The sequence below is a fragment of the Musca autumnalis genome, unplaced genomic scaffold (genome assembly GCF_047663935.1).
Source record: "Musca autumnalis isolate F117 unplaced genomic scaffold, ASM4766393v1 scaffold_4, whole genome shotgun sequence".
Lineage (NCBI taxonomy): Eukaryota > Metazoa > Arthropoda > Insecta > Diptera > Muscidae > Musca > Musca autumnalis.
This window is the reverse complement of record NW_027411977.1, coordinates 40,377,307-40,390,237: the sequence shown is the minus strand read 5'-3', so window position 1 is coordinate 40,390,237 and position 12,931 is coordinate 40,377,307. Positions and strand designations below refer to the sequence as shown.

At 37.1% G+C, this 12,931-nt stretch overlaps 1 protein-coding gene across 2 annotated transcripts in view; it reads left to right on the top strand.

Moving 5' to 3' along the window:
- LOC141400824 (uncharacterized) overlaps positions 1–12,931 on the top strand; it is a 531,740-nt gene that overhangs the window by 180,330 nt on the left and 338,479 nt on the right. The window contains exon 3 of one of the 2 annotated variants that reach the window (XM_073980392.1): positions 9,703–9,774. The exons of the other annotated variant lie outside the window; for it this stretch is intronic. The gene's annotated coding sequence lies outside the window, so the exon portion shown is untranslated. The remainder of the gene's footprint in view (positions 1–9,702; positions 9,775–12,931) is intronic. 2 annotated transcript variants of the gene reach the window in all.

Genomic DNA, 12,931 nt, shown 5'->3' with positions numbered 1-12,931 from the left:
GGAGCTACTTGCAACAACAATAACGAATGCAGTCAAAACAGAAAATAAAACTGACACATAAATGCCACATAATGCAAGGCAATGCAACATAACTGTTTGCAGCATATACACAAAATTGTATGTGAACTAGTACGAGTATGTGCAATGATATTGCATAAATGCAACATAACCAAGCTATAGCACCAAAGACCAAGGATTCAAGTATTGCATTGCATTGTTGATTGCATTTAATATTTCATTTGACGAAGCTTACAATGACTTCAATTAATGCATCATACAAGAGCTAAACTGCAGCGGAATGTTGTTTTTGGTTGCTTGTACCACGACGAGCACATGTGCCTGCATTAATGTGATGGCTAATGTTAGGGCAAAAAAATACACCCATACATGTAGATGTGGCAGATGAGAATAAACAAATGTGCAATTGCATTCTGCATATCGGAGTTTGAAATTTGGGTTATTAATTTTTCGACCAATACCAAACTATTGACGCACACGTATGTATGTATGTATGTACGAGTATGAATGTAAACAAAAGTGTTCATTAAATGGCACTGTTGTCGCATCCATGACAATTCCCCCAATGCTTGAAATCAAGTCAAGATGGAATCTGTAAAAGTACACAGTCTCTGGCTGTATGAAAATCTTTATTGCTCTCGTAACCCTAAAGGGTACCCTAAAGGGTATAAGGATAAATGTATGTAATATCAAAGAAACACAGAAGTATGGACTTACTTCGGAAAAATTGTACTGTAAAATTGTATTTGACAGTGAAAACAACCTCTGCAAAAAGATTCAAATAGATCCGAGACGAGTCCTTAAACGGCACTTTCCCCAAATTTTGTGTGGGAGGTAACAGTGCGCTTGGGACCGATATAGTGCACATTCCAACCTGACACATGACTGGATGAAATAATACGAGTATATCAGGAATATTGTCAATTATTTCATATTCCATTTCAGAAAAAAAGGATAATTTTTTCGCGCTACATCAACAATTTTTGGTATGTAGGTTAAGAAAAAAATCCCCAGTACGAATCTGGTCGCGAGCCAATTTTTGGTTGTTGCGGACAAAAGTTATGGCGCTTTTATTTCGCTTTTTAAGAAAGAAAATATTATGAAAACCCTAATTATTTTAATGAGCACAATTGTTACAAAAAAGTTCCCTCGAAGTGACTTCAGCGAGTAGATTGCATAATACCTGCAAAATGTTACACATAATTCGCGGAATGTACATAAAATTGATAAATTATTGAATATAAGTCAACTTTTTTCAAAATTAAGGCCCATTTAGTGATCATAAAATTACATAAAAAATTGTTGTGGATCAAAACTTCACGGCGAATCAAATGAGACTACAATCATACAGATTAGTGTTATAATTTCGGTTTTACAGCCAAAATAAGCACATATTTTGGTCAAAAAAATTATATTTTGTTTGAAAAAATATTTTTTCACATGCATTATGTAGTAGAAAATATTGTAAAAATCTGTAGAAATACTTCCTTCGTTTTGCTTAAATCTCCCAATAAAATAGACGGATTTTGCTTTACTGACATTCACATTAAAGCTTTCCCATTAGGGAAGGTAATTGGGTTGATGAGGATATATCTCAGAGCTTCTGAAATGGAAATAGAGGTCAAATAACCCATTTTAATTTATATGCATTTTAAAATACGTGTAAATCGCGTAATTATCAAAATCATTTCGTCCGCATGTGATTTTCATGTACAGCAAGGCCATATCTATTAAGTTGTATATATTTTTCGAAATATAATTTGGGCTCTAAGATCGGCTGCATCTTAGCATTAAAAACCCTATAAAATATCGCTAATTTGCGCAAAGTGCATACAATTTTTGTCCGCATCCAATTTCAGTGTTCACCATGAAAATCTACATCGATATATATATCTGTTTGAAGGCGATCAATCAAGAACCGTGGATGTAGCATCACACATTATTTTTTGGGATACAATTAATGTAGCTTCCTTATCAGTGAAGTTTTCAAATCTCTGTTTCCGCTAAAACGAAGATGCTGCACTAGTTTTTTCATTGCAGTGGAAACGATCCGCAGAAAACGCGATAAAATACGCGATATTTTCAAAAACAATTTTAGGTGATTTTTCTACTTTGGAATTTCTCGTAACTCGCGTTTTAGTAGATGGGTTTTCACGGGAATGATTTATTGGATCCGGAACGTAAAAAACTAAAATGTGCAATGGAGTACGAAGTATTCTAGAGACAATTGCAAATATTAGACCCGAAAAATATGATTTTTAGAAAAATGTTCGCATAAAATTTCCGCATTTGGATGCAGATTTCTACGAAGCTGTGCAGACTACATTCACAATATACGTACCAAATAACTCAGAATCGCGAGTTCTACAATCCTATATATGATTTTTTGAAAAACCTGTTTGCGGAATGAAATTGGAGGAAAATTTCTAAAAACACTGTAAATCTGGCTTCAAAATGTCAGCATCATTTAATGGTAGAAGCAGTTCAAATTTTGAAAAGTAATACATAAGTGAGATGATCCTTATTTAGTTTGCTTCTACTTTTACTTTGACAGGAAAATCGAGAGAAGTGTGGTTTACCTCACAAATCGAGAGAAAACAAAAAAAGACATGGTGGCTTCAACCCATTTTTACCCATTTTTTAACGTAAATATAGCCACAGGCCAATATTTTTTGCCAAGTCCAAAAACATTTCACTTTATCCAAATATATATAATTTGTATAATATACAATCACAAGTCGCGTGTTCTAAAAGGGTAAACCTTGGCTTCAGCTATGTTAAATTTTCAAAATATTGGTGATATATAATGGAGAATTTTTTCAATTTTGGAAAAGAAAATAAATTTTTTGAAAACAAGATTTGAAAAAATGTTTTAAATTTTTTTTTTCAAAAAAAGTTCTTTTTAATTTTTTGTATTTTTATGGTTTGTTTGTTGGGGTTTGACCTATTTTAAAGAGCTAGAACATATGAAAAACTTAAAAACACTCATATTTTGATGCAAACTATTAAAAACTTCAATTTTTAACTTTGACCTTGAATTCCTCCGCAACCGCTAGGCCGTGGCTTTTAATGTGTCGGAAAGCTTAAAATGTTATCTGTCGAACAAAAAAAAAGAATTATGAAAATATATCTATCCGTTAAAAAGTTACAGAGTTTTGACCAGGAAAGAACGATTCTGAACCACTGTGCATCGTATGAACTCCGAGCTGTATCGGCTTTATAGTTAAAAGTATAGTTAAACGTATCGAGATACAACGATTGCGTTGGCTAAGCCATGTCATAACAATGAGTGGTGATGAACCCGCTAAAATTGTGTCGGTACACGCAGAACTGGAAGGCCAAGGCTTCGTAAGCAAGTGGAAGAAGCGATCGAATAACGCGGTATTCCTAATTGGAGAAGTAAAGCACAAATATATATGAATGGAAATATTTTCTTAGTTCGGCCTATAGGAGAAATGTTCTGTAGAGGGCTAAATAAGGGTTCAATATTGATACGTATTGATATGTACCCAGCAAAATGTTTGCCTAAAAATATGCAGTTAAATCATATGTACAAGTGATTTGGAAGTGCATCATTTTTACTCATGATTTTTACAAGAGCGTGACTACTGAAAGATGTACTCCATTAGTACTGATTTTTAACTAATCCTTTGGCACTGCATTTTAACTATCACTTTGGAATCGCATTTTAACTAACCCTAACCCTAGAATAGGATGCAATCCAATTTGAATCCAAATTTTGATGCAGTGCTTTGGATGAAGTTAAAAGGCTCTCTTCGGAATGATTTTTTATGCACTTAAAAGATGCAATAAAAATGCAAGCCATTGCAAAATATTTCAGAATAAATAAAAAGAATTTAGAATTTAGAATGTAAAACAAAAATTTTACAAACGTTATTACTTTAACACAAATTATGAAATTTCTTCATTAAATTCAATCGCAACTGAGTCTGTATCGTCCGCTCTACATTTAATTCAAGCTAAAATGTTTTTGCTTCATCTGCTAAAGGGGTTCTTATAATGTCTTCCCATCACCAGGTGAGATTTCGACAAGTACTCCAACACACTTCATTAGGAATTTTCTTCTCGTGAGTTACCGTAAAATGTTTCCTACTTTTGGTCGTATTTTTTATTTTTTATCAAAATTTTAGAAATTGATGCACTTTTTTATCTTTGGAAAAATTGTGTAGTTGTTTGTAGGTATCTACAAATTGGCTTGCTTGCTTGTAAAATGCCTTTTCCACGACTCCGTTTGAACTGCATCCGGATGCTGTTAAAATGTGAGAAATGGATGCGATTCTTTGGATTGCATCCAAATTCGGTTAAAATATGAGGAATGGAGTGCCTTTTTCACGACACTGTTAGAACTGCATCCGGATGCTGTTAAAATGTGAGAAATGGATGTGATTCTTTGGATTGCATCTAAATTCGGTTAAAATATGAGGAAAGGAGTGCCTTTTTCACGACACTGTTAGAACTGCATCCGGATGCTGTTGGTTAGTTGGTTGGCTTACGTGGTGGCTACACTTTACAGCCTCAATTAGTATGTAAGAAATACCGTTTTGAAAACCACACCACTCGTTCAGGGATTGTTTGATTTCGTAGTATTAAATTGGCAGTTAAATCCAGCCTGATGAGTTGAGAAATCGTAGAAGGTCTCCCGGACCTACTTCGGCTATCTCGGCGATATTATGAAGGAACGGCTGTCCTATAGCTTTAAGTAGTCGTTGCATTAGTGCAGGACAGGAACAGAGGAGGTGCTCAACAGTTTCCTCCTCTTCTTATTATATAAGCGCTTTGCGTGGTTACCGATAGCCCAAGGACTGGTTAACACTGCAATAAGTCTTGCCAGGTTCCGTCGATTTTGGCGGATTAGGAACTTTGTGCGTTTGGCGTTGTATTGAGGCCATGTAGATTTTGATATTCGGCATGTTTCCGTTTTGTCCCATCTACTCTCGGCCAATGATAGATAGTATTTGAAGATATCCCCTTTAACTACTCCCACTGGTGTTGCGACTGACGCCTTTGGGAATTCGTTAGAAGCGGATCCTGCTCTGGCTAGTTCGTCTGCTTTTTCGTTCCTATCCAGTCCCTTATGGCCTGGGATCCAGGTGACAGACGCCCTAGTTTAGCAAGTTCTTCTTTACAATCTTTCACTAGCTTCGATGTGGCAGAGTTTGATTTTAGTGTAAGGAGTGCCGATTGACTGTCGACAAAAGTTCCTATCGAGTTTGGTGTGTGGAGTTGTAAGAGAATAAAACAAGCTTCCTTTATGGCCAGTGTCTCCGCCTGAAAAACACTGCAGTCGTCAGGTAGCTTTATCGATGCAGATATATTTGCATCATATGAGAAAACACCAGAACCGACTCCACATTTCATCTTGGAACCATCTGTGTATACATTGATGTCATGACCTGTCATTGGTGATCCATTATTCCATTCTTTCCTGCTTGGAAATTTAACTTCAAAAGGCTGATCAAAAGTCATTGTAGGAGCGCAGTAATCAGCAGTAGTTGCTATTTCTTTTGGTAGTTTGTGAAGAACGCACACATGTCCGTAGGCTCTATCGCTCCATATTCATAGAGCCCGCAGCCTAGCCGCATTACATGTTGCAATTGCTTTGATGTGTATGTCTATTGGCAGAATGTGCATCCGGCTTCAGCCGGATAAGTCCGAATTGCCCCTGTCACCCCGATGCATGCTGATCTTTGTATACTATATAGTTTTTTCTGCGAAGTTTTCTTTTCCACTGCTGGCCACCATACTAGTGCTCCATATGTGAGAATTGGTCTTATTATACTGGTGTACATCCATAACACCATTTTAGGTTTAAGGCCCCAACGGCTCCCAAACATTTTGCGACACGTGTACTATGCAACGGTTGCTTTGTGAGCACGATTTTCCATGTTACGTTTCCATGATAGCTTTGAATCTAGGATGACCCCTAGGAACTTGGCGTGATCTGATAGAGGTATTTCTTGACCTCTTAGTCGTGGTAGATTGGGTATTGAATATTTGGTCTATATGGTGAATAGTACCATCTCAGTTTTCCCTGGATTCACACCCAGGCCACAGCTTGTGGCCCAAGTATCTAGTGAGTTCAGGGCCCCGTTCACGATGCCACTTATCACGGTTGGGAACAAACCAGAGACGAGTATTACTACATCGTCAGCATAAACAACCACCTTAATCCTCCTAATGGTCAAGTTTGATAAGGATTTCGTTAATGACAAGGAGCCAAAGCAGTGGGGATATAACTCCTCCCTGTGGAGTTCCTCTGTTTACGTGCTTTGACAGCGTACTGTTTCCTAGTGAGGCAGTAATAACTCTGCTTTGCAGCATGGTGGTTATCCTGCTACTGATGAATGTTTCCACGCCAAAGTTATCTAGAGCTTGTTTTATTGATGTTGTACTAACATTATTGAAGGCACCTTCTATATAAAGAAAAGCAGCCAAGGGCTGTATCTGTCGAGCGTCCCTTTATGTAGGCGTGTTGACTGGAAGATATGTTTTTTGAGTTATCCATCTTTTCTTGAATATGCACGCCGATGAGTCTTTCGAGCGTCTTAAGTAGAAATTATGAAATTTTCATGACTACGTTTTCCTGCTTTGGGTATGAAGGCAACTTTGACCTGTCTGCAACTCGCAGCAACGTAGATAATGGATATACATCTACTATAAATGTACACTAGCCAAGGATTTATTATGGTCTCCGTACTTTGCAGCATTTTTGGTATGATACCATGTGACTTTACTCGGACTTATTATCTTATCGACTTCAGTATCGTTTATATCTATATTAGTATTGGATTGCACTTCGCTGGTTCTATCAGAGCAGCCAGGGAAATGCGTCGTAAGCAGAACTTCAAGAGATTCGTCTGAGCTATCAGACCATGTGCCGTTGTTTCTCTTTATATATGTGGGATTCGAGTGTCCTTTTGCATTAACTATGGCTTAGTCTGGCTGTATCTTTGGTGCTGTCTAGTGCTCCGCAAAATTCAATCCATGATTGCTTTTTTGCTCTGGCTATGGCCTTTTTGTACTCCTTTAGGTTATCCTTGTATGGCTGCCAGGATCCGCTTTGGTAGCTGTCGTTGAAAGCTTTCCGTGACTGTTTACGCAGTTTAGAGAGCTCAGATGTCCACCATGGTGGATAGTGCTTTTTCGAGCACGTCCTAGGACATGATCCGGTTGCTGTTAAAATGTGAGGAATGGAGTGCGTTTTTCACGACTCCGTTTTAACTGCATCAAAACATGCCGTGAAAGAACTGTTCCACATTGCACTACTTCCCATTTATTTAGCTCGGTATACACCACTCGCATAAAAGTGCAGTTAGATGTTTGAATTTTTTGTATGTCCCTGTTATTGTTTTTTGTACACTCAATGACTGACGGACTAATTATTTTTTATTTGTTTTGGGTAAGACCTTGTTTAGACGAACCATCATGAATTTCATATGTACCGAAATAACAACTTTCCAGAGACAATGTGGAAATGTGATTCATTTTATTTTTGATTGAACTTGTTATACCCTCCACCACGAATGTATGGAAGTAAAATGGAACAATTAGTTTCCTTTTGTTTACGAAGAAGACTAAATACTAAATTTCAGCAATTTGGGTAAAACAATGTGGCTAACCTTCAAAATACCGAATTTCGCGAGTTACCGTTCTATGGAAGCTGTATCAAAACAACGATCTATACCTACATATTTCTGGCGGAAAGTTTATAGACTCAAAGAAGACTAAATACCAAGTTTTCTATGTTTCGGTAAGATAATGTGGCTAAAACCTTCAAAATACCGAAAATTAAGAGGAACGCTTCATAGGGATATTGGAAGACGTATGTATACCTATACTGATAATCGCCTTCTGGAATATTTTATAACCCCATGGAAGACTAAATAACAAATTTCAGTCTTTCGGTGTGATATTGACGTCACAACATTCAGAAATACGAAAATCGGGAGGAACCGTTCTATAGGGCCTATATATAAGTGTGGGCCTATACCGACGAATTTCAGCCATGTCGGTGGGTTGTTGTGGCCACAACCTTCAAAATACCGAAAATCGGCTTAAATGCAGGCTTGGACCTGTACCGACAAATTTCTGGGGGAAATTTTTATACCACCAACGAACACTAAATACCAAATTTCTGCCATTTCGGTGTGCTATTGTGGCCACAATCTTAAAAATACCGAAAATCGGGAGGTACCGTTCTATGTGGGCTATATGCAGGCGTGGACCTGTACCGACAAATTTATGGGGGGAAAGTTTTATATCATCAACGGAAACTAAGTACCAAATTTCAGCTATTTCGGGGGAATATTGAGGTGACAACCTTCAAAATACCGAAAATGGGGAGGTACCGTTCTATGGGGGCTATATTAAGGCGTAGAAATATACCTACAAATTTCATATGGAAAGTTTTGTACCACCAAAGAAGACTAAATACCAAATTTCAGCCATTTCCATGGATTATTGTGGCCTCAACCTACAAAATACCGAAAATCGGGAGGTACCGTTCTATGAGGGCTATATTAAGGCATGGACCTGTAACGACAAATTTCTGGAGGAAAGTTTTATACCCCCACGAAGACTAAATACCAAATTTCAGCCATTTCGGTGGATTATTGTGGCCACAACCTACAAAATACTAAAAATCTGGAGGTACCGTTCTACACGCAGAGAAAAAATATTGTCGGAACAATCATATTCTAAGAACAAAATAGTGTATTTTAAAATTCTTAAAATATGTATTGTTGGCGCAACAATATATTTTGTGGCATCATGTTTCCTAATAAAAAATATATGGTTGAAACAACAATATATATTTTCAGATTTTTAAAATACACTATTTTGTTCTTAGAATATGATTGTTCCAACAATACCTCTTCTCTGTGTGTATGGGGGCTATATGAAGGAAGTTGTATACCCCCAACGAAAACTAAGTACCAAATTTCAGCCATTTCGGAGTAATAATGAGGCTAAAACCTTAAAAATACCGAAAATCGAGTGGTAGCGTTCTATGGGCGCTATATCAAAACGTGGACCGATATAGCCAATACCAAACATCCTAAGTGTAACAGAAACTTCTATACAAAATTAAAAAGCTCTATCTTTAAAATTGCAAGCTGTATCTTGATTTCAACAGACGGACGGACAGACGACTTAGAATTTTACACTGATCAAGAATATATATACTTTATGGGGTCTCTGATGAATATTTCCATGTGTTACAAACGGAATGACAAATTTAGTTATACCCTCTATATTATGGTAGAGGGTATAAAAATCCAAATACGTCATACTTCAGCGACTGTGTAAGGAGAGAAATTACAGCACATATGACATTGCAGGCTCGTGGGAACTAGGCTCATGAGTTGGTTACTAAACCAACGGCTTACATCTTTACTTTTGAAATGCTCGCCAAGAGAATCTTAGCCAGACCAGCTGAATTTTCCGTGACAGAAATTGGAAAATCTTACATTTATACGAATTAGAAAATAAATCGTTATGCCTATTTTGTTCCCTACAATTCTTTTTATTACTTCATAACAATCAAATGAAATGATTATACTTTCAAATTTTAATATAAACATTATTTTCTAATAATAAATTAACATATTAGATAAACATTGACATATTTACAATCTTCAATAAATTATTTTCCTCTCTTTTCAGACCTAAACAAACTAACAACATAATCTTCATTATCCATTTAAAATCCAAGAACAACTATCCACAAGAGGGAAGGTATGTAGTATTCAAAAAGAAATTCTTCAAATTTTCAAACTTCAACCACAAAAGGAGCTCCACGAGGAAACTTGTGTTTAGATTAATTGGAATACTTAAGCAAAGTATATACATATCTATCCAACAAAATTGCCTAGGATTAGGCCGGGAAAACATATGTTGATCCTATATATAGTTTAAAATAAACTTTACAGAACATTAAATTAGTATTAATGGTGAGGCTGTGTAACACATCTGTCATTACTGGCTGGTTGGTGTGAGAAGAGCATAAGAAGGAGAGGACCAAAACAATCGGTATTATCCTTCCACATTGAACCACCCACCATAGCAATGACCATGTTTTTTCTTATTTTTTTTCTCTCGGAAAGACAAATGTCTTGGACTTAATTTTTGTGGTATTTTTTTATCTAGTTTTTCCTAGTACATACAACGACAATGTAATCAAGAATTTGTTCCTACAACTTGTAGTTGTGGTTGGCTGTTCATGTTCTTGTTTTTTGCGTTTTTAGGCTGTATTTTTATTAAATGACCCAACATTTGTCTTACTTATGGCTTATGGTCATGGTGGTGTTTCCTGGTTGTTTGCTTATCTACGCAGTAGACAGTGTGACGCTGTATGTACTATAGAGATAGTATGGTGAGGTGGTGTAACTAATTTAGTGTGGGTGTGTGAGTGTGTGTTGGAAATATGAAATAAAGATATAATTCAGATTTTTCTTAATTCTTGAATGTATGTGTGTGTGTGTGTGCAGTTCCCATACTAATGGCCAAATGTAATATTTATGGAATGTCATCTTGTTTATAAAATCATATACTCTTAAGGTTATTTTTAGGACTTTCACTCCTTCGTAGTTATTTTTCTTATAAAAGGGTGTTCTCCGCCAATTTACGATATGCAAGAATGTAGTAAGTCAAAGGGGAAAAATCGATGTCGAATTTTCTTAGGCGACAACCCCGTATAGCATATAGTTTTGTTAGATTTAAAGACCGTTGAATTTTGAGCACAATCGGAAAATGTTAACACAAGCCACGGGGGCCTCGAAGTTTCCATATTAATTTGTATGGGGCCAAAGGTGAATTTTCACGAAATCGCTCTACAGACCACATTTATTGTCCAATTGATGTACAAATTTTACCACTTCTTTGTTGTGGCTAAAAAACTTATCCTACAAATAATTGTGAAAATCGGCTCAGATTTTAATTTTAGCTATATGTATATAGGGCCAATGGAAACACTGAGGCCCCAGTGACACGTATTAACATATTCCGATTGTGCTCAAACTTTGGCAATCTTAAAATCTTAGAAAACTAAACACTTTAGGGAAGTGCAGCCTAATAAAAATCCGACATCCATTTTTAAAACCACCCTTATGTAGTACTATGTAAATAAATAGCGGCTCCGTGAGGCATTTATTAATTTTGATTTACATAAAGATATGACTAGACCATTGCTTCGATACGTTACAAACTTTTGAGGCAAAACCTAGGTATTACAACTTCGCCAGATAATGGTGGAGGGTATAACGATTAGGGTGAGGACTTTTGCACTTTTTTCTCCAAAATTATTGAATGATTTTTTGCATATTAACGGCTAAAACAGACAATCAATTCAGACAAATCCGTCCATATCTTTATCTATCTGGCTGGAGCGCACGGTCCACTCTTTCAGATACCTCCGTCATAAAAGTTCAAAACTGTTCACAAAAAGTGTGCGAACGATAACCCTCGAAGGCAATAACCAATTTTGTCCATACGTTAAACGTCGTAAAATATATACCAGACATAGATCAGGTTCGAATATGGACTATATCGCTTAACTACTTCGGGTACCTCCCACACAAAATTTCGCAAATGTTCAAATTAGACAAATCTGTCCATATGCCTATCTATCTGGCTGCAGCGCACGGTCCACTCTTTCGGATACCTCCATCACAAATGTTCAAAACTGTTCACAAAAAGTGTGCGCACGATAACCCTCGAAGGCAATAACCAATATTGTCCATACGTTGAACGTCGTAAAATATATACCAGGCATAGATCAGGTTCGAATATGGACTATATCGGTTAACTACTTCGGGTACCTTCCACATAAAATTTCGCAAATGATCAAATTAATTCCTGTTCTCGAATCGCTTTGATTTTTTCATATCGCTCCACTCCTTCGTGTCAAGTTCAAAGATGGGGTATATTGGCCCACGTTTTGATGTAGCCCGCAAATAACGGTACCTTCCGATTTTTGGTATTTTGAGGATTTTAGTCCATATTTACATTAGGCAATTTCCCTTGCGGCAATTGTCAGTTTGTCGGTGAGTTAGTGTGTTGAGAGGCAAAAGGTTACCATATGCCCCATCTGCCTATCCTTCAAACTTACGATTGCCGCAAGGAAAATGGCCTAATGTAAATATGGACTGTCCTACAATTTTAAATCGAACTATCTGTAATTTGACATTTCAGGTTTTTAGCGGCCACGAAAGTTCTCCACCAAATATCGGCAACATAGGTCCATGCTTTGTTATACCTCCAATTTAACGGTACCTCCCGATTTTGAGGATTTTAGCAACATTTTTTGACCGAAGTACCTGTAATTTGACGTTTGAGGTTCCCAGGGGTCACAAAATATCTCCACTAAAAATTGTGGGGTGACAGGCTTTAAGATGGCAAAGCCCGGGATTTATCTTGGTCCCCCTTTCATCACAAGTGGACACTGACCTCCCCGTGGTGTCACCTGGGGAACTGCCTTTAACACCCGTTAAAGGTAGTGAGCTAACATGTGCCGCGCGTTCACCCATAAGAACGTTAAAAACTTGGGTTTGGGCGTCGGGTTAGTAACCCTCCCCTAAAAAAAACAGCCTACTATGAAAAAAGAAATAAAAGAAAAACAAACCCCTCTAAAGTTGACGAACCCCGCAAACTTTTTAAGGACCATGATCTGCGAATCTGCACCTGGAATGTTCGAACTCTTTATAGAGAAGGTGCAGTTAGCGCATTGACAGATGTACTTAAAAAGTACAAGGCTGACATTACTGTCATACAGGAAATACGATGGAACGGGAAAGGCGTCACAACAACACCTAAAGGTGACGCACTGTATTATAGCTGCCATGACACAAATCATGAGTTTGGTTGCGGATTTGTAGTTGGTCGGAGGTTAAAACAT